This window comes from Pinus tabuliformis, chromosome 2_2, assembly GCF_031772625.1.
Source record: "Pinus tabuliformis cultivar Carrire ecotype Pingquan chromosome 2_2, CPIR1, whole genome shotgun sequence".
Lineage (NCBI taxonomy): Eukaryota > Viridiplantae > Streptophyta > Pinopsida > Pinales > Pinaceae > Pinus > Pinus tabuliformis.
This window is the reverse complement of record NC_142300.1, coordinates 186,106,819-186,130,115: the sequence shown is the minus strand read 5'-3', so window position 1 is coordinate 186,130,115 and position 23,297 is coordinate 186,106,819. Positions and strand designations below refer to the sequence as shown.

The 23,297-nt window shown below is 39.6% G+C and overlaps 1 pseudogene; it reads left to right on the top strand.

The window, feature by feature from the left end:
* The window catches only part of LOC149192012 (endoglucanase 6-like), a 150,299-nt pseudogene that overhangs the window by 59,387 nt on the left and 67,615 nt on the right, over nt 1-23,297 (top strand).

Sequence of the window (23,297 nt, the reverse complement as noted above, 5' to 3'; positions counted from 1 at the left end):
TTAACCATTTTAAGAGATTTTCTTCAGCAGAATAAGTATTAAATTTTCCAGACCACTTTAAGGGTTTGGGAGAATATATTTTTGGTTGAGGAAGGTAGAACATTGCTATGAGGATAAGGTGCCTCTTGATCCGTTTAGTCGAAGGTTGTGGAATGGTGTATGAAAAGATGTGAGCTGACCCATGATCAATCTTCAGGAAAAGAAGCAAAAAATAGTTTGAAGTAAAAAAAATAGTGTGAAGTAAAGGAGCATGACCTTCTCAGTTTGGTCATTTTTACTATGGTCATTCTAGTGCTTTTACTATGGTAATTATATTTTGCAATCTAAATATTTTAATTGCCAACCATCTACAAGGCTTGTTAGCTTTGCTACATAATTTTGTTTTTGCTGGTTCAAAGACACTGTGACCATGTGTTTTTTGCAAAAAGGGAGCTTGCAGCAGTTCATTTGATCCTTCCCCCTTCATTTGCATTATACCCTTATAACTCCCACTACCTCTATTTCCTCCTCCCCTTCATTCTCCTTATTCTCCTTTAAACCCCTTTATCCCTGTTTTTCTCTCAAAATCCCACTTAAGTCCCTTTATTTGGTCAAACCCTTTAGTATCGAATCTCAAAGCCCATACGATTATAATTCACGTAACCGTGCGCTTTTACAAAATCACATAACCCACCAGGGCCCTCACCTGTCACGTCAATCAATAAACATACATGTTAGATCCCGTCGTCTGATCGTGCCTATCATATGATCCGACGACACTCGCTAATCCTCATCCTGCATGCCGCACACGCAATAACCCGTGGGGAACATGGTTTCCCTGCCATAACGTTTGCCACATGTCGCAATTTGATTGCATCGCATCCCCGCATACAGAAACCGCCACACACCAAAAGCGATGCAATAATTACTGCCATCTGCCCAAAACCTCTTTCGCAGCTGTTAAACTCCCCGCAGTTGCCGCACCCATCGACCGTTGGATCTCCCCGCCCGAGATCCAACGGCCCGCGATCTCCCTACTCCCCTATCTTTGGATATCCTCAGTAGAATGATCTCCGCCGTCCTTATATGTGATTCGACGGCTCATAGTCGCTCCACCCCATGTCTTCCCATCACCTCCCGCCATGATATCTCAGTCGTCCGCCAGTTCCATCTAACGGCTAACACTATTCCTAGCCCTCCCCTTAGTTTTCATGCAGTTTTCATGCCTCTGACCTGTATCATTCACCCAAAGGAAGAAGGCGATCACCCACCAACACTCTGCTTAGTTAATCTTCAACTACCTCATTCAAGAGACATCATGACTAGGGAAGGAAATTACAACCTCAAACAGTTAAACTCCTTCATCAGTTAAGTAACCTGTTCCATACAACATTCCGGTGGTTCGTGAAGTACAACAGAGTACCAGAGAGGGTCATTTTGTTCATTAAAACAGTCAAATTGTATCAGAGGCCCATATCAAACAGTTAATGTGGTTGGTGGTCCATTATGAACCCTCAATGCACAGGATAGCAGAGATTTTTGTAAAAAACCTCCATATATACCCATAAATAAGATGTAATCAGGGTTGATGAATGTGATTTTGATGAAAAGTTCAACTTCTAGAGACTGTAACTACTATGATACCTGCAGCGTCTAGTCTTCATTTTCAGCTAATGCAAGCTTCTTTTGCTGTCAATTGCTCACTTTCCACTTCCTCTTTGTTCCAGGTTGTGCCTATTATGCATTTTTCATGTGCTCTTGATGTTTAGCATTAGAGGGGCTGTCATCCCACCTCTGTGTTAAAATATAGTATGTATCATTCAGTGTGTATGCAAGTTTCTGTTATTTTAATGCCAGAGAGCTGTCATCCTGTCTATGCATTAGGAAATATATTTACAGACCTTTAAACTAGTTGCAGCCGACCATCATAGGGTCCTATGCATTTGTTGGTGTGGTCAGTATTCTTCATCTTCACCTTTTCCTCAAACTACGAGTAATTGGTGGTCTAAAGCCTTGTAGTCTGGGGGTGTTCATGCATGTCTAGGGTTAAGCATAGTAGAAGTGGTTATTTGGCTTGAATATGCATCATTCCTTCTATTCATCCACCATTTTCCAACATTTTTGGTTGAGTTTGTAATGTTCCCAAGCATGTTTGATATACAACCTAGGAGAGTTTCTTGGGGTGATAACATTAATTGGCACCGTTGCCAGGGAGAGGAGATTGAAGCTCAATTTCCCTGGGAGAATGACACAGCTCCAGATTTGGATGATAGACAAGGTCTGGGCACATTTCTGGTTGTAATCATCTATCTGGAAACTCCATTGGAGGAAGAGCAACCTTTGGCGACTCCACATTGAAGTTCTGGCTTAGTTTGTGAAACATACTAAAAGAAATCCTCAGAAATCATCAGTTGAACCAGTGCCTAACCCTGAGAGGACTGTCAAATCAAAGAAAGCATCACAGGAAGGGGCATCAGGATCAGGTAAGCCTAAGAAATCTCATTCATCTCTGAAAGATAATGTTATAGCTGAAGATATAAAGTTTGAAGATTTAGAGCCCAACACTATTAATAAGGAAATTCCTTCAGAGATTAATACAGTCCCTTGTGCAATTAGTTCCTCTTTGAATCTCAGTCCAAAGAAAACTTCCCATACAATCCATAACATCCCTTTGTCTCTACCATCCATCACGTTATTTCCTACCATTCAATCTGCCAGTATCCTTCCACATATCCCAATCATGGCAGGCGAGCAATCACTCACGAAGATAGAAAGAATTGTTGCTGCTAGCTATGGACCCTTGGTCTTGCCTGTCCATTTGAATCCTATGCCTGTGGGAGAATATCAAAAATATATGCCTAAGTTCACTGACACAGAGGGAGTAACAACTGAAGAACACCTTGAAGCTTTTTATAGTTATGTTGATAATTTAGATATAAGTGAAAATGATGTGTGGATGAGAGTTTTTGTCCAAAGCCTTGATGGAGAGGCCAGAAAGTGGTTTAGAGAACTAGCCCCTAGATCTATTACTGATATTGAAGCCTTAGATGATGAATTTTTGAAGCACTGGGGAGATAAAAAGGACTTGCTGTATTACCATACTGAGTTTGGTAACCTGAAGAGGGAAAATGGTGAATCATTGCCCGATTTTAATAAAAGATTCAACCGTATGTATAGTAAGATACCAGCTGAGGTAAAGCCTACTCCTACCTTTGCCAAACTCACTTATGCCAATGATTTTGACTCTTATTTCTGCTTATTACTCAGAAAAAGGAGATGTGCTACTCTGGCAGACATGCAGGATGCAGCTCTAGAAGTAGAGTCTAATATTATGGCTGCAAAAAAGCTCAAAAGTCAAGCTGACAGAAGGAGGCAGAGAGGTCAGGCTTCTACCTCCTCTACATCATCTTAAGAGCCTAAATTAGACAAAATGACTAAGATGATAGAGTCATTGGCTGCTGAAATATTTAAGCTAAAGATTGAGCAGAATTCAAGAAAAACAAGACAGCAGAACACATTTGCTCCAAGAAACCCAAATCCATTCAGAAGAGCAAATGAGCAGTTACAATTAATTTAGAGGGGAAAAGAACCAAATGAAGATTAGAAGGTTAAAGCTCCTTTTCAGAATGTAGTCATGGAGGAGGAACAATTTGAAGATGAGGATGAAATTCACTGCATGGAAGATAAAGGCAATGCTGCATTTTTGACACTGGCTACTTATGAAGAATCGTTGCTGTAGGAACAATACAGTCAAGAATGGGACAAAGAGGCTATTCTACAAACCGGTGAACAACAAAGATACAATATAAGGTAAAATGCAAAAAATGTCAAGGAGAATCCTGCCCAAAGAGCTACTGTCCAAACAAAGCCACAAAATATCAAACAAAGAAGACTAGTAGCTGATCTAGTCATCCTCAAAGCACCAGTTCAAGAGGTAAAAGGTTTTGATAAGTTTTCTTCTTCTTTCAGATTTGACTCAGAAGTCTAGATATTGAAAATATCTGTGCCTATGATAGAGTTAGTGAAGAGTGAAGTATTTAGAAAGCCTATCCTTGAAGCCCTTGAGCTAGAAACCACACAAACCTCCACTGAATCTGTCAATTTACAAGACGACAAGCCTGCCATTGTGCTTAGCCCCATGATTGAACCTGCTGATAATAATTCTCCATCTTTTTATGTCTCTTTGAACATTCTTGACAAAATCCTCCACAATTTCCTGCTAGACATAGGGGCCAGCCACAATTTGATGCATAAAGCTGTCATGGAAGAGTTGGGCCTTGATATCACTAGACCATATCATGACTTGTTTTATTTTGATTCAAGAAAGGTGAAATGCATGGGATTGATCAAAGATCTAGCCATTACCCTGACTCAACTGCCCATGAAGAGTATGATGATGGATATTGTGGTAGCAGATGTCCCTCCCAAGTTTGGCATGCTATTGTCCAGAGGGTGGATTAAGAGACTAGGTGGGACATTACAGAATGATCTATCTTATGCTACTGTCCCAGTTTTTGGAGGAGAAAGCAGGAGATTGTACAGAGAAGCATAATTTTCATACATCATCAGTGATGAGAAGAATCCTAATAATCATCCCATATATGCAGTGGACACTGATTTTGGAGCATGTATCCTCCAGTAGAAGAATCCCAGAAGGCCTCAATGCAGCTCAAGAAACCAATAAATCAGGCCGAGAAAGAGCAAGGAAGTCAGGTTTGGGAAATGTTCTTTGATGGAGCATGTTCCAGGGAGACTGCAGGAGCAGGGGTGGTGCTAGTATCTCCAAAACAAGAAAGCATTCAACTGTCTTTTAAGCTGGCTTTTTAGTCACAAACAATATAGCAAAGTATGAGGCTCTGCTATTGGGTTTTAATGCAACAAAAGACAGAGGAATCAAGAATCTGAAGGTATTTGGAGATGCTGATTTGATCATTCAGCAAGCAAATAAAACATTTCAGGCAAAGCACCCAAGGCTGAAAGCTTACAGAGATGAGGTATGGAGACTCAAAGATTCCTTTAAAAACTTCTATATTTCATATATTCCTAGAGCCAAAAATCAGCTTGTTGATTCCCTTGTTGTGTCTACTAGTCTAATTCCTCTTGAAATATTGTTTGACCAAAATGATGTGCCTTACAAGGCTACCCAAAAAGAAGATCAATCTGCAGTCTGTAAGCATGATATAGGAAGTCCAGGTCAGCCTAGATACATAAATTTGTCCACTCATCTATCTGCTGATCAAAGTGCTGAATATTGCAATTTAATGAGGCAATTTTCTGATGTGTTTGCCTGGGAGTATAGTGATCTGAAAAATTATGATAAAAAGATTATTCAACATAAAATTCCTTTAGAGAAAGACACCATTCCTTTCAAGCAGAAGCTGAGACCAATAAATCCTATGCTTCTTCCTTTAATTAAAAAAGAAATCAAAAAGTTATTGGCTGCCAAGATCATAGTCCCTCTCAGATATTCCAAATGGGTAGCCAATTTGGTGGTGGTGAGGAAGAAAAGTGGAGAAATTAGACTCTGTGTTGATTTTAGAAACTTGAACAAGTGCTCAAAGAAAGACAACTATCCTCTACCAAAGATGGAGCATTTGCCGCAAAAGGTCTCAGGAGCCAAAGTTATGTCTTTTGTGGATGGTTTTTCAGGTTTTAATCAGATTGATGTGCACCAAGATGACCAAGAGAAGACTGCATTTAACACTCCTTGGGGCACCTTTATGTATGCCAAAATGCCTTTTGGATTGATGAATGTTGGAGCTACCTTTCAGAGAACTATGGATATAGCATTTGTGGGAGAGAAGGATAAATTTGTCCTTATCTACCTTGATGACATAACAGTTTACTCCAGCAGCCATCAAAATCATTTGCAGCATTTGAAAAAAGTGTTTTTGAAGTGCAAAAGGTTTGGGATTTCAGCCAATCCTAAAAAATCACAATTTGCTTTAGAAGAAGGCAAGCTGTTAGGACATGTTGTTTCTGCTTTAGGTGTTCAAATTGACCCAGAAAGAGTAAAAGCAATACAAGCCTTGTCTGTCCCAAGATCAAAGAAGGATATTCCATCATTTCTGGGAAAAATTAATTTTGTAAGGAGGTTTATCCCGAATTTTGCTGAATATGTGAAGCATATTACCTCCATGTTGAAGAAAGGGGTAGAAATCAAATGGACTGATATAGAAAGAAAATCATTTTTCTATTAAAAAAGCTATTATGGATGCTTCCACTTTAATAAGTCCAGATTACAGCAAGGAGTTCCATATATTTTCATTTGCCTTTGAAGACACCATTGTAGCAGTTTTATTGCAAGTAGATGAAGAAGGTTTAGAACATCCAGTAGCATTTTTCAGCAAAAACTTGAGGAATGCTGAACTGAGGTATGATATTATTGAAAAACAAGCATATGCTCTTATCAAATCCTTGAAAGCTTTCAGAGTTTACATTCTGCATTCGAAGATAATTTCATATGTACCCTCTGCTGCAATAAAAGATGTCTTGACACAACCTGATGCTGATGGAAGAAGGGATAAATGGATTGCAAAGTTGAATGAATTTAATATAGAATTGAAGCCCACTAAGCTAGTAAGAGGTCAGGGTCTTGCCAAATTATTGGCTGAAGAAAATTGCAGATCATTGGATATTGATTTCCTGTGCACAATTGTAGAAATTGGTCAGATAGATGAAGAAGAGGAAGCAGTTGAACCAGACAGTGGTAGAAAATCTAGCTTCTTGTGATTGGTATTCTGCAATAGTTAAATTCTTGCTGAAGCTAGAAATCCCTTCAAGCTTTACTCAAAGTCAAGCCAGAACTATTAAGCTTAGGGCAGCTAAATATTGCATTAATGAAAATCTGCTCTACTGGAGGGATCCATCTGGAGTGCTTTTGAGTTGCCTGGACAGAGAATAGTCAATATAAGTCATGCAACAGTTTCACTCCAACATGTCTGGAGGACATCATTATTGGAAGACTACTGCCCATAAGATTCTCAGAGCTGGGTACTATTGGCCCACTTTATTTTCTGATGTATTTTCTTTTGTTAAATCTTGTGACAGGTGCTAAAGATTTGAAGGAAAGTAGCAGTTGAAGTCCCTTCCCTTAAAACCAATACATGAAAAAGGTCATTTTCAGCAGTTGGGCGTGGATTTTATTGGAGAAATCAATCCACATTCCAGTGGCCAGCACAGATGGATATTAGTAGCCACTGATTATTTTACTAAGTGGATTGAAGCAATCCCTACAAGGAAGGCTGATCATAATGTGGTCATGAAGTTTTTGACAGAGAATATTTTCAGCAAATTTGGTTGTCCACATAAACTAGTCACAGATAATGCAGCAGCCTTCAGGGCAAAAGAATTGGTGGAAATGTGTGATTCAATGGGTATTAAACTGGTTCATTCCACCTCATATTACCCTCATGGAAATGGTCTAGTAGAATCCTCTAATAAAAGCCTGATAAGGATAGTTAAGAAGCTATTAGAGGACAATAAAAAGAATTGGGATTCTAAGCTCAAGTATGCACTGTGGGCTGACAGAGTGACCATTAAGAAATCCACAGGGAATTCTCCTTTCAAGCTGGTATATGGCACTGATGTTATATTCCCGATTCAGTTAACTCTCCTTGTGGAAAAATTCCTTCAAGAAGGGCAGAATGAGGAAGAAGAAATGGCAAAGAGGATCACTGATTTAGCAAAGGTACATTGGATTAGAGAACAACAGGTTGAAAAGGCTACAGCACATCAGAAAAATATCAAGGATGCCTTTGACAAGAAGGCAAAGACAGATAATTTTCAGGTTGGAGACTTGGTGTTGAAATGGGATGCACTAAAGGAAAAGAAAGGAAATCATGGGAAGTTTGATGCTTTCTGGATAGGCCCTTTCATCATTTCACTGATTCAAGGGAACAACACCTTCATAGTGAAAAGTATGAGAGGAGAGGTAGTTTTGATGGCCCAGTTAATGGGCATTTTCTAAAAAACTATGTGGTTTAAGGTCTCTGGCCTTAAAAGTGTAAACATTTGGTTTTTAACAGTTTTGTATAGTCAAAGTAGACTCCATGCCCAATGGAACACTAGAATTTTGCTAATTTGTTTTCATCAGGAAGGCATTGATTTGCAGGTTCTTGAGACCTCACAGGGAGGATCTCATCCCCAGAAGGAGCCAGTGTTAGCTCTGCTACATAATTTGGTTTTTGCCGGGTCAAAGACACTGTGACCGTGTGTTTTTTGCAAAAAGGGAGCTTGCAGCAGTTCATTTGATCCTTCCCCCTTCATTTGCATTATACCCTTATAACTCTCGCTACCTCCATTTCCTCCTCCCCTTCATTCTCCTTATTCTCCTTTAAACCCCTTTATCCATGTTTTTCTCTCAAAATCCCGCGTAAGTCCCTTTATTTGGTCAAACCTCTCAGCATCGAATCTCAAAGCCCATACGATTATAATTAATGTAACCGTGCACTTTTACAAAATCACATAACCCGCTGGGGCCCTCACCTGTCACGTCAATCAATAAACGTACATGTTAGATCCTATTGTCCGATCGTGCCTACCATATGATCCAACGGCATTCACTAATCCTCATCCCGCAAGCCGCACACGCAATAACCCGTGAGGAAAGCGGTTTCCCCATCGTAACGTCTGCCATGCGTCGCAATTTGATTGCATCGCGTCCCTGCATACGGAAACCGCCGCACACCAAAAGTGTGAGATAATTGCCGCCATCCACCCAAAACCGCTTTCCTGGCTATTAAACTCCTCGCAACTGCTGCGCCCGTCGACTGTTGGATCTCCCTACTCGAGATCCAATGGCCCGCGATCTCCTTGCTCCCGTATCTTCGGATATCCTCCGTAGAATGATCTTCGTCATCCGTATATGTGATCCGATGGCTCATAGTCGCTCTGCCTCATGTCTTCCCATCGCCTCCCGCTGTGAGATCTCAGCCGTCCGCCAGTTCCATCCAATGGCTAACACTATTCCTAGCCCCCCACTCAGTTTTCATGCAGTTTTCGTGCCTCTGACCTGTATCATTCACCCCCAGGAAGAAGGCGATCACCCACCAGTGCTCTGCTCAGTTAATATTCAACTACCTCATTCAAGGGACATCATAGCCAGGGAAGGATAGTACAGCCTCGAGCAGTTAAATGCCTTCAGCAGTTATGTAACCTGTTCCATACGACATTCCATCGGTTCGTGAAGTACAACAAAGTACCAGAGAGGGTCATTTTGTTCATTAAAACATTTAGATTGTATCAGAGGCCCATATCAAACAGTTAATGTGGTTGGTGGTCCATTATGACCCCTCCACTCATAGGATAGCAGATATTTTTGTAAAGAACCTCCATATATACCCAGAAATAAGATGTAATTAGGGTTGATGAATATGATTTTGATGAAAAGTTCAACTTCTGGAGACTGTAACTACTGTGATACCTGCAGCGTTTAGTCTTTGTTTTTAGCTAATGCAAGCTTCTTTTGCTGTCAATTGCTCACTTTCCACTTCCTCTTTGTTCCAGGCTGTGCCTGTTATGCATTTTTCATGTGCTCTTGATGTTTAGCATTAGAGGGGTTGTCATCCCACCTCTGTGTTAAAATCTAGTATGTATCATTGAGTGTGTATGTAGGTTTCTGTTATTTTAATGCCAGAGAGTTGTCATCCTATCTGTGCATTAGGAAATAGATTTACAGACCTTTAAACTGGTTGCAGCCGGCCATCACAGGGTCCTATGCATCTGCTGGTGTGGTCAGTATTCTCCATCTTCACCTGTTCCTCAAACTGTGAGTAATTGGTGGTCTAAAACCTTGTAGTCTGGGGGTGTTCACCCATGTTTGGGGTTAAGCATAGTAGAAGTGGTTATCTGGCTTGAATATGCATCATTCCTTCCATTCATCCACCATTTTCCAACATTTTTGGTTGAGTTTGTAATGTTCCCCAACATCTCTGATATACAACCTAGGAGAGTTTCTTGGGGTGATAACAAGGCTTAGTAGAAAATGCAACACCTGTGGTTATAGGGAAAGACTTAACTTTGCCAAGGATGCACTTGTTGAGCCGATTTAAATAAAAGTTCTATTTTCTTATAAAAATTGTGTTCAAACATTGGAAAAGAAAGTGTAAAATCAATGTTCATCAGTTTGTCAATAATTTAAAATAGAACAATCTTTGTTTCAAAAATACTAGACCATGTTGTATAGCTTGCAACACCAGATTCTGTGTGGAAGAAATGTGGAAACATAAAAAACGTCCATGGAAAAATGGAATCATAAATAATCTGATCCATGTAGATTCCTCCCACCGGAGTCTCTTTTGTACCTGCTAAACATTGGTCTATTCCCTCTATAGTCTAAACTTGCTTAGTAAAAATGTAAAACCCATGATGCTTCATTTTTTAAAAGACTTCATTGTTAACAAACATTCCTATCTTCTCATGCATTCAACTAACGATAGCCTGCAGCTTAAAAACAACAAATCAAGAACAAGAGCCTTATTGAGTCAATTTAAAAGTAGTAGACATAGACTTTCTTCACAATTAGATTTCAATCATAGAGGATTACAAGCCTGTGTATTGAGTGCCCGAGGTTGAAAGCCACACTTTTCCAAAACAGATGACCGTACAATATCAGGGGTGCTCAAAGGTGTGTATCCTCTTGTTATAAGTTTTGATGGTGCCCAGTTAATGAGCCCTATCTCCAACAAAACAACCACATTTTTTAGGTAATAGAACTTTGTACCACTAACTTGCATTATGACCACGTGAATGGAAGCTGCTGTTAAATTTTCTTCCTGGGATATTGAAACAAGTTCAAAATTTCTTATATTAACCATTTTAAGATATTTTTGGCAACTTCCTTACAGACCAAGCTCAAAATAAGGTATATTATCATAGAAGTACAATATTCATAAAAAAACACATTTTTGTTCCTAAATAATAGTGCAAATGCAATGTGAGTCCCAAGGGGGCAGCTTAATTGGTGATTGAAGTAATGTGAGTCTGTAGTAACTAAGAAATCCAAGGTTCAAATCCCCCCAGTTGTGACTTGATTTTTGGAAAGGAGGATAGGATTTATATTGAAAAATGATGCAATTTAAATATTCATTATTAAAATTATATGTACAGAAGTAAAAATCATACCATAAAACATTTTAATAAAAACAACATAAATCTTGAAAGCTAAGTTTAATCCAACATGGTCAGTGGACATGATAAAATGAACATGAAAGCAACTTGATTCACATAAAAGAAACTTAACAAATACAATTGAATAGATAAGGATTGATGAAAGTATGCTTGTCAATGGGACTACAAATAAGAACCATTCTAATCTTTTGTCTCAATATTGTTACCAATTTGAAGTGCCTATGCATGCTACTACTAGGCCTTGATTAACTTGACTTCAACCATGCATGCAAAGAAAATTGAATAATGATAAATATAAAATAATTAAAGAGAACTAACCTCTCTAGATTTTTGTTCTTAACACTCAGCCAATATGTTCTCTAATTTCTACTTCTCTCTTTCTAGTCTCTTCACAAATTCCTCTCATTCTTTTATTATAGCTTTAGCGACTTGAACAATTGCTTCCCTGCAACCATCTATTCCTCCCTATTTTTCCTCTATAGTTTTTCACACCTCTCCACTTCAGCATCCTCTCAATCAGATCTTGAAGTTGAATTTATATTCGTGTATGACCTTTTATCACTTTCTAATAAACTTTCATGGACATCATCTAATTCAACTTTGGCTCTTTCTTGTCCTTCCTTGGAGAATATTTTCATGTCCACAACCTGTAACTATGAAACATCTACAACAAATATACTTCTTTCGTTACCATGTACGCTATCCCTTGGTATGTAAGCGATTTCTTTCTTAGTTTTCTCAAGAGATGTATTGTAGGAGTCTTCCCCTTTCCTACTAACTGTCACATTTTTCCAAGTTAACATTAATCATTTGAAGTTCCTGAACTTCACATTCTCCTCCATTTTTACCACTGAAGCCAGATCCTGGAAAGATTCCTGGAAATTAGGGAGTCACCTAGAGGGGTGATTCTAGTCTGCATGATGTTTTGGCTAATGGGGTGTATCTAATAGGAGGAGATAATACACCGCTTATGAAAATGCTAAATTTGGCATCCCAATGGAATTCATAGTCACCATGCTGTCATGGAGTGTTATTGAATATGGAAAGCAATTGACTAGTAGTGGTGAGTTGGGTCATTTGATGGAGGTTATTCAATGAAATACTACTTATTTGATTACGGAACATACATAGTCTGATGTATGGTATGGAGAGGTGGGTGATGGCAACTCAGACCATTATTGTTGGAAAAGGCTAGAAGACATGACCAAACCTTGCTAGGCATATAGAATTGATGCAAACAATCCTAGCTCAGATCTTGCAGGAGAAATAACAGCTACAATGGATTTTGCTTCAATTGTTTTCAAGCACTCTGATCATACCTACTCCATTGAGCTTCTCAACCATGCCAAGCAAATTTTCACATTTGCTAAAAGATAAAAAGGAAAATATGACAATAGCAGTATTGTTACACGAAAGTATTATGCATATAATAGTGGATATGCAAATGAGATTCTTTGGGAAGCGGCATGGCTTCATGAGGATATTGGAGATTTGTTTGACTGTTACATGAACTATGTGATTAATAATGCCATTTCTCTAGGTGGAATGGGTGGAAAATGACTGAATTCAACTAGGATGTCAAGTATGCGTGAGTTTAGGTCCTGGACCCAGAGTTCCCCATGCAAGGCAGAGGTGGGTAGAGTAATGTTCTACAAAACTATCAGGAAAAAGTAGAGTTTTCCATGTGTGTGTGCTTGCAAAAAGGCAATAAGATTGTACAGAAAACTCTAGGTGGCCTCCTGTTTTGGAAGAAATGGAAAAACATCCAGTTTCTCTCCTCATAGTTTACTCTAATTACCTCACTATTTCTCGCAAGAACCTTCAATGCTTGGGTGAATTTGTGCAACCCTCAGAGCTTCTATCCTTTGCTCAATCTCAAATAGATTACATCGTCAGAGACAATTTGAGAGATAGAAACTAACCTCATCTAGTACACCACAGAGCTTCATCTATCATATCTTACAAAGTAAACCCATCCTTCATGCCCTGCAGAGGGGGCTATGCCACTTGGTTTAGAAGCAAGGGAAGTGATCCCAATGTTTTGCATGGTGCTCTTGTTGGAGGGCCTGATCAGAATGACAATTTTACAGATGAGAGAGACAACTATGAACAGATGGAACCAACTACCTACAACAATGGCCTTGTTGTGGGTGTCATGGCCAGGCTTCATGTTGGTGGCAGCTTAAACCAACTTCTTCTAGTTGTTGTTCCTGCACGTGTAAGCAAACCCAAACCATCTCTTGCTCTAGTCCAAGCCTCTCCTCCACTGGCACCTAAAGATTACTCTCCAATTTTTGTATCACAATCAGTGACCTCATCCTGGAGTTTCTTGGGTTCAAACTTACTACATATATTCTACATTGATAACAAACAAGTCCAAGGAAACAATGAAGAACATCAAGCTCTCAGTTCAAAGATTGTATGGCCCTATTTGGGGTCTTTCTAAAACAAGGGGATCTTCTTATTTAATAAGCGTATGTTACAAACTAGTAAAATACAGTTATTAAATAAGTTCTCAACCTTTCTATGATCATCTTGTTATGTTGCCCAGGCATGGAAGCTCAGTCCACTTTTGACAAATACAATGTTGTAAATGTGAGAACACTTCCTAAATATTGGGTCCACATGTCCCTGAGGTGCGTAAAGGATTCTCCAAGACTACAGTTCTTTTTACAGTTACACAAGATATGTAATGAAGTCACGTATAATTCAGTCGAATCCAATCCTTGTTTAAGGTAATGCATTAATTTTGTTTATTTTCCATGGTTATTTCTGTTTCATATGAAGGACAACAAATTTTTTTGTGTTATGCTTCAAAACTTTTGGTGATGGTGAAATTCCATTTAAAACTAATTTCTTACATCCTTGAACTTTTCCATCAACAAAATAAGTATTAAATTTTCCAGACTACTTTAAGGGTTTGGGAGAATATATTTTTGGTTGAGCGAGGTAGAACATTACTATGAGGATAAGGTGCCTCCTGAGCCATTTAGTGAAAGGTTGTGGAATGGTGGGTGGAAATATGTGATTTGAGCCACGATCATTATTTAGGAAAAGAAGCAAAAAATAGTTTGAAGTAAAAAAAACAGTGTGAAGTAAAAAAAACAGTGTGAAGTAAAGGAGCATGACCTTCCTTCTAGTTTGATAATTTTTAATAGGTCATTCTAGTGCTTTTACTATGGTCATTCTATTTTGCAATATAAATATTTTCATTTCCAACCATCTATAAGGCTTAGTAGAAAATGCAGCCTTTATGGTTATAGGGAAATACTTAGCTCTACCTAGGGTGTACTTGTTGAACCGATCTAAATAAAAGTTCTATTTTCAAATAAAAATTGTGTTCCAACAGAGAAAAAGCAAGTATAAAATAACTCTTCATCAAATTGTCAATAATTTCAAAATAGAGAAATCTTTATTTGAGAAATATTAGACCTTGTTGTATAGCCTGTAGCACCAGCTTCTATGTAGAAGCAATGTGAAAACACAACAAAATTCAATGGAAAAATGATATCATCAATAATTTGATCCAGGTACATTCCTCCCACTAGAATCTTTGTTGTACCTGCTAAAGATTGGTTTGTTCCCTCTATAGAGTACACCTGCTCAGTAAAAAAATAAAATCCACGATGCTTCAATTTTTTTAAAATACTTCATTGTTAACAATCATACCTATCTTCTCATACATCCAAATAATGATAGCTTGCATCTTACAAATCAACAAATAAAGAACAAGGGCCTTATTGAGTCAATTTAACTTTGTACTGCTAACCTACATTATGACCACATGAATGGAAGTTGTTGTTAAATTTTCTTCCTGGGATATTGACGTTGGGTTGTGTTATATTCTTTCCAAGTAGTTAATGGGGGGTTTGAGGAGCACCCGTAAACCAACTTTATGGGGTTCGGGGTAGTGCCCCAGAAAATTTTGGTTTTGGCGGACCCACCTATGGTTTTGTGCATGATTTTCACACATGTTTTTTTTTGGACGCCATGGTTTTCGGTCCATGGTATTGGACGCGATGGTTTTTGGTCCATGGTATTGGATGCTTCGACATGTATAAATATGTATTATAACATTGAAAGGAACATAATGAAAAATCAAGCTGGTAGTCCCGGTTTTGGGATCCAGGGGAAAATCTCTGTGTATATGTGTTTTATGTGTTCTGCTCTCGCATTATTTTTTTTTTGTTTTAGAATTCATATGCAGGTAATTCTTGTACGGGGTTAAAACCTACATTTGGTATCAGAGTAGATTTGGCTTCAAGGGGACGCCTTTTTTGCTCAGGGGTTTCGCTCGGGCCTGTGGTAGACCCTGTTTAGTGGGAGATCTGCGAGATTGATTCTGGTGGTGAAAGAAGATGGCGAGCAGTGGAAAGATAGAGATTGAGAAATTTAATGTTCGGAGTTTTGATTTTTGGGAACTCAAGATGGAGGATTTGTTGGTGGATAAAGATCAGTGGATCATGGTAGATCTAGGTACTAAACCAATGGGAGTGTTCGATGAAGAATGGAAGAAGTTGGATCGGAAGGCAAAGAGCACAATACGATTATGTGTCTCATATTCAGTATTGCTAAATGTATCAGGGGAAGCTACAACAAAGGCTTTGCGGGACAAGTCAGGGACTTTGTACCAATCTGTCTCTAGTGAATAAACTGTTCATGCAGAAAAAGTTGTATAACCTGAGGATGAAAGATGGAGAATTGGTGATAGAGCATATGAACGCATTTAATACTGTGGTAAGTCAGTTAGCATCTGTTGATATTAAAATTTCAGATGAAGATAAGTGCATTAGTTTGTTGTGTTCTCTACCAGATTTGTGGGATAGTCTGGTTATTGCAATAGGTTGCAATGCAATTGCCTTGCAGTTTGATGAAATAGTCTCAGCCTTCTTGATGGAGGAGATGAGACGGAAAAATATGGAGAGCCAAAATGGTGATGCCTTGTATGTATGAGGACGGTCCCAAACAGAAACAAAAATAAGTCATCGAGTGGGAGATCTAAATCTCCAGGAAAACCTGTAAAGGTGGTGTGCTGGAAATGTGGAAAGGAAGGCCACTTCAAAAGGGACTGTAAATATAAATCTCCTAACAAAGGAAAGGGATCTAATGAGGCTCGTTCTACAGAGGCGAAAACCACATCAGATGAAGGTGGGGATGTGTACTTGGCTTCTTCAAGTATACATGTAGATCATGAGGAATGGTTGATTGACTCATGTGCATCCTTTCACTTCATTCCCTATAGAGAGTGGTTCTGTGAGTATGAGAAATATGATGGTGGTGATGTCTTATTGGGGGATGTCGGAAGGCTAGAATCATTGGATGTAGAAAAGTAAAGTTGAAGTTGCAAGGTGGAAGGGTTAGAACACTTCCGGGTGTTCTGCATATTCCTGCATTAGCCAGAAATCTAATTTTTGTTAGTAAGTTGGATGATGCAGGTGTAAAAACGGTGTTCGAGAAGGATACCTGCAAGATGGTTTAGGGAGCACTGGTATTGATGTGGGGAGTTCAAATTGGAACTTTTTACAAGCTACAAGGTAGCATTGTTGTTGATGGGTGCAACAATTCCGTGGTTCCTGAAAGTGGAGCAGAAAATCTAGTGGTCTCTGGAGAAAAGACCATGTTGTGGCATCAAAGGCTTGGACATATTGGAGAGAAGGACCTTCAAATACTTCATGGTAAAGGTATGGTAGAAGGTATGAGTAATAGCTCTCTGGATTTTGATTTCTGTGAAAATTGTGTTATACGGAAGCAGAATCATGGGTGAGTTTCCCTCTGGTGGTAAGAGGGCGAAACATATATTAGAGCTTGTGCACAGTGATGTGTTTGGACCTGTGAAGGTTCCATCACTGGGTAAGTCTATGTACTATGTATCATTTATAGATGACTTCTCAAGGAATACATGGATATATTTCCTTAAGAAGAAATCTGAAGTCTTTGATAGGTTTAAACAATTTAAGGCTCTAGTGGAAAACCAGACAGAGAAGAAGATAAAGGTGCTGAGAACAGATAACGGTGGAGAGTTTTGCAGTAAGGAATTTGAAGAATTCTGCAAGAAGTGTGGTATAGCACGGCAGAAGACTACTCCATATACACCTCAGCAAAATGGAGTTGCAAAAAGAATGAACAAGACATTGATGGAAAGGGCAAGAAGCATGCTCAGTGGTGTTGGGTTAGGACAAGAATTCTAGGCAGAGGCAGTGGATACTACGTGTTACCTGGTCAATAGGTCACCTTCATCAGCATTGGAGGATAAGACTCCACAAGAGGTATGGACTGGTAAGAAACCCTTTCTTTCACTTCTGAGGGTATTTGGATGTGATGCATATGTACATGTTCCAAAGCAGAAAAGAACAAAGTTGGATAGTAAATCTAAAAAGTGCATCTTTATTGGGTATAAGGATGGTTTAAAGGGTTATAAGCTTTGGAACCCAGTAACAAGGAAGGTTATGTATAGCTGAGATGTGGTGTTCAGAGAGGTGAAATATGTTATTAAACATGAAGTCCAACCAAAGGAACCTGAGAAGATAGAGTTTGAGCTAAAGGAGGAAGAATCAGACTCTACAACAGAGGAGGAATCAGAAGGTGAAGAGCCACAAACTCTGGCTGTGAGAAGATCAGTTTGAGAAAGAAGGCAGCCAGAAAGGTATAGTCCATCTAATTTCTGTTACTAATGATGATCACGGAACTGTGAAGGAAGTAGTGGATTCAGAGGATGGAAAACTCTAGAAAGAGACCATGGTTAATGAAATGACATCTTTGCACAAAAATGAAGCTTGGGATTTGGTGGAGTTGTCGGCTGGAAGGAAACCCATTGGCAGCAAATGGGTGTTCAAAAAGAAGACAAATGCCGAAGGAAAAGTGGAGAAATACAAAGCTCGGTTGGTAGCAAAAGGTTATTCCCAGGTGTTGGGAATTGATTTTGGTGATATTCTTTTCTCCTGTTTCTAAGGCAACTTCTATTAGATTACTTTTATCTGTTGCTATTGCTTTTGATTTTGAGGTAGAACAGATGGATGTGAAGACAACATTTCTTCACGGGGATCTGGAAGAGGAGATCTACATGAAGCAACCTGAAGGCTTGGTGGTGAAGGGTAAGAAAGAACTAGTATGTAAGTTAAAGAAGTCTCTAGATGGGTTAAAACAGTCACCAAGGATGTGGTATCAGAAATTTGAAACATTTATATGGGGACTTGGCTTCACCAGAAGCAAAGCAGATCACTGTGTGTATTTTAAATTAATTGGTGACCATGTTATTTATCTGGTGTTGTGTGTGGATGATATGTTGTTGGCTGGAAATGACAAAGAAGTTATCTAAGATTTGAAGACCCAATTTTCCTCCAAATTCGACATGAAAGATCATGGTGCTGCAAACTATATTTTGGGCATGGAAATTAAAAGAGATCGAGCAAAGAGGAAGCTCTGGTTAAAATAGAGGAAGTATGTTGAGACAATATTGTAGAGGTTTAATATGTAGGATAGTAAACTGATGAAGGTTCCTATTCCTGTAGGTGTGAGGTTATCCACTGAACATTGTCCCAAGACATAAGAAGAGGAAGAGGACATGTCCCATGTTCCATATGCAAGTGCAGTCGGTAGCCTGATGTATGAAATGGTCTGTACTAGACCAGACATTACACATGCAGTGGGAGTATTGAGCAGGTTTATTTCAAAACCAGGGAAGGAGCACTGGACAACAGTGAAGCGGGTTTTCAGGTATTTGCGTGGCACTAGTGATTATGGTTTGTGCTACAAAGGAAGACCAGGATTGGACAGAGTGTTGGATATTCATGGCTTTGTTGATGTAGACTGGGCTAGAGATCTGGATCAGAGAAGATCTACAAGTGGGTATGTGTTTAACCTATTTGGAGGTGCAGTCAGTTGGACGAGTAAGAAACAATCTGTAGTGGCATTGTCAACTACAAAGGAAGAATACATGGTAGCCACTCATGCAAGTTTTTAGGTTCCTATACCAATAGATTTCATTTTTCATGATTGACTTGGGAAGTGCCAAATATGTTCATCTTTTCATGCTGCAAAGGTTCCATATTTTGTAAAAAAGCATTAGAGGAAAGTTAAAAATGTAAAGAGGGTATGCCCTAAAAGAAAAATCAAAGGGCAAAAAGAGTAAATTGGTCAGAAAAAATGATAGAAATGAACCCCAAAGAAATACTAGGAAAGTGGCTAGCCAAAATGCCACTACTAGCTTGATGGATGGCCCAACAGTTCAATCTGGACCATGCCATGTTTTAAATTGCTTGTTCTAGACTAGAGAATGAATATCTGTCCAAACAGTTTAAACTTGGCAGATCACTAGCTAGGTAGAGAAATTAAGGAGCCCAACTGCTTAATCTGGGCCCTTGGAAGAAATAAGGGTAGATTTAGCTAGGAGGGCAGCTAAAAGAAAAGAGAACAATCAGGGTTTGCAAATCTAAGTGCACCCATTCAAAAGGAAGAAAAAATGCTAGGTGTATTAGGCTGGGTAGGTAGTTTGAGGTTGCAGAAGCAGGGTTTTTGATATCCTTTTGTATGGTTAAACAAAACTTGTCTCATCAATGATAGAAGTGTCAAAGCAGTTGTTTGATGGCAGAACTATGGAAGCATGTCTAACTCCCTTTCACCCCCCCCCCCCCAAAGCGTCTTACTAACACCCCCTTGAGGACCTTGGGATCTGCCCAACAAGTCCTGCTTTCAGTCCATTTTTGTAAAACATCAAGTCAAGTTTTGACTTTCCTTAAATGGAAAGAAGCCACATTTCTTGTGTAAAATCACTCCTCCACATTCCATTCACTTCTTATGTCTAAAGTTTCAGTCCTTAACTTAGCCTCTCCCATACGTTTTCACCTCACAAACTCATATTAACTTCTAATTCTATTATATAGCTCCCTAACTACTTTCCCATTCCTATTGCTACAAAAAACTATATAAAATTCCAAAAAATATTACATAACCCACCCCATGGCACTATATCCATATAATGTAGTCTTGGGAGATATTAGTCCATTTGGGACTGATATAAACCCTTCCGCGTCTTAACCTGGAGTTAATGTAACCTCTAGTTAAATTAACAACCGCTGCCCTCCTCTCCGCTCATTAAACTTTGTTACTACACCCTCCACGTTCATTTTTTAAAGTTTGGTGTTTAAAAGTTTATTAAACATTAAACTCCTCCAGCGCGTATAACACATATAACCCGCTTTCCAAAGGTTTGAACCCTCGCCACATAAATAAATCAATATAATATGCAGCGGGCCCCCATACATTAACCTGCCACCAGCTTCGCGCTCCGTCGGCCCTCTGATCTGCCCTCCCAGATCTGACGGTCCAGGTTGATTTTGGAGCGCCCCCGACGTACAGGAGTTAGCGTCCGATAGCACAGTGGTTTTTCCATCGTACAAAAGATGCATGTCTTGTTTTCATTGCGTCGGGCCTCCTCTGACACTTACCACCCCCGTACAGAAGGCGGTCCGATAAAACCATTTACCACCTTCTGCCTTGGCACCACGTCCCCATGATGTCACCTCTGCGTCAACCCGCCGCTGCTCCGTGTCACCGCTACCTCATCTGTCTACGCCCCCATCCTGCCACCATGTCCTGTGCCACATCATCGCCCCAGTCAACTGCCATGTCATCTAGCCATACCCGGGACCCACCGATGACGTCATGCTGACGTCATCGCAAAAAAGCACCAAAATGCCTCAAAAACCCAAATTTGCGATAAAACTCGCGAAAGTGTTGTTTTTGTTTGTTTTTTATGCAACTAAACGATGCAAGTTCTTTCATGAAACTTACATCCAGTTCGCATTCGACGTTCCCGTCAGCTACCCAGGCCTACTCGACCTGCAACCCGATCTCTTCGGCCTCTGCCTGCAACTCTTCACCACAGCAATCTCTCGAAAGAACAAGTATTTACCCGAAAAAACACCCGTAACCCTGTTTTTCATAATTTCTCTGCAAAATTTGCCAATACACCTAAAAAATTCACTTGGAAGACGTTGGAACCCGTGAGCTTCTCCTCTCTGCCCCACTGTATAACCTGAGTTGCAACCAAAACCCAGCAACTCTGTTATCCCCTGCAAAATTTCCATTAAACTCAAAATTCAAGTCCACTTCTCCCACAAAACTACTGAAGACTGTCTGCAAAAGTCCTTTTATTTTTCTCCCTTTCAGGTGAACTTAGGGCAGAGCCCTGCACAATCTTCATTTCATTGAGTTTTACTCATCAATAACATCTTTGCACAGAACTTAAAACTGTGAGTTCCTTGCCCAGAAAACCATTATCAGAACTCTGTTCCTTGCTGAAATGCAGGCCTAATCCAATTGTAATCATAATCAAAACATGGAGGCCCCAGTTGCCCTCAATATTGTACCACTAAATGCACCCCATAGATAGTTAGAATGGATTCCACTGGCAGATAGAGACTATCAAATTGCTGATATGGAAGGAGACAAGCCCGATCTTCAGGCTTTCTGTGAGATAAGGAATAAATTCAGAAACAAAGATGACCCATTGGGAATATGGGAATCCAACATGCCCATGTACTACTTGCCCTCAGTAAATGTCTTTCTTGACCTCATCCATCAATGTTGTTCCAATTATGAGCCTTCTCAAAGGGCAGTGATGGGCCCTGCTGGTAAAGTCCTCTTCTACATAACTCCTCAGTCTATCAATGAGATGTTGCAATTCAAACCAACTTAGCCTTTGGTCCCCCTTTCCATGAAGAATCTGCTAGATCAAGCCTCAAAGTTTCCCTCCGTAGAGATTGACCGAATTGCTAAGTTGTTTATGCCACTAGACTGTTACTCCAGATTCACAATCCCCTATCTCCATGTTGCAATTACTAAGGAGGGAAAAATGCTCATAGATATGATCTCCTACATCCTGGGATTCAGAACAAGTGAAATTGTGGACAACACTGTCTTTGCCTTGATGTCTATTTTCACTCCAGGACAGCCCCCTGCTGTCTAGTATGATTATGCCACCTTCATAGTTGATAAGATTCATGAGCAATTCATGAACCTAGAAAGGGAAAGGGTATTCAAATTCACCTCATATATCTATCATTTGCTGCTATATTATCAGTCTAAAAGTTTCCCAGTCTTCCTCAAAAATTTGGATGCTAGGGGGGAGAGGAGGTCTATCATATTTTGGTCATCAATATTCCATCACGTTAGTTACTACCCATACACATATTGTGAGTTCATTGACCTTTTTGTCTATCCAGCTACCTGCTTATTATCAACAGATCCTCCTCCCAGACTCATTGATGAGATGCAAAAGATTCTACAGCTTTCCAAAAGCTACAGCATTGGTGACTGGTATTTTTACCAAAACCACACAGTAATCAGGGTTTATGGCTGTGAATTAGCCCCCTACCAACTGCCAAAATATGTCCCTATGCGACTCTTTGCCTTAGAATACTTTCGGCAATTTGGTAATGCAGATATGATTCAGTTCCATGGAAAAAGCAAAAAGGCATAGCTGAAAGTCAAACATCAATTGGGCCCCTTTATTTTCAATAAGAGAGAAGAAGCATGGAAGGATGCTGACCAGATTCTGGGAGAGAAACTTAAGCTCAAACTAAGTTTCATTTGGTCACCATATGATCCCAATCACTTTATAAGCCTTAGAAGAATCAAATATAAGCTTGCAAGATATGTACATTGCAATATCCCTCAAATTGAACAATATGCCAATCAACAAGAATGGGTAGAGGGCACATTAGTGGAAGAGCTTACTGAAGAAGAGATAACAGAAAAAGCAATAAAGAACCTGGAAAAATCAGTTGACTTGGAATCTTTTGGACAGGTCTTTTTTACAGCTCCTCGGCACCTTGGAGAAGGCACCTCATCTGCCATGGCCCCCCAACAACTAGCTCAAGAAAGTGCTCCACTACCAGGGACATCTAAAGGAAAAGAGGTGCAACATTTAGAAGAGCAAGTGCACAATTTAGAGCAGCAAGAAAGAATGGCAGACCGACCGGTTTCTACAGATGAACAGGGTCAAGGGCAAGACCCTTTAACTCAAGCAAAAGTGACTGAAATTCCTGTGTTGCAGACTCCTGCCAATGAAGAAAGAGCAAAGAAGAGGGATAGACAGGAAGAGACCCCTCCAGGGACATCCACAGAGAAACAAGGAGAAAAGAGACAAAGGTTAAGTCCTTTTTTAGAGGAAGAAATGCCAGAGGGGC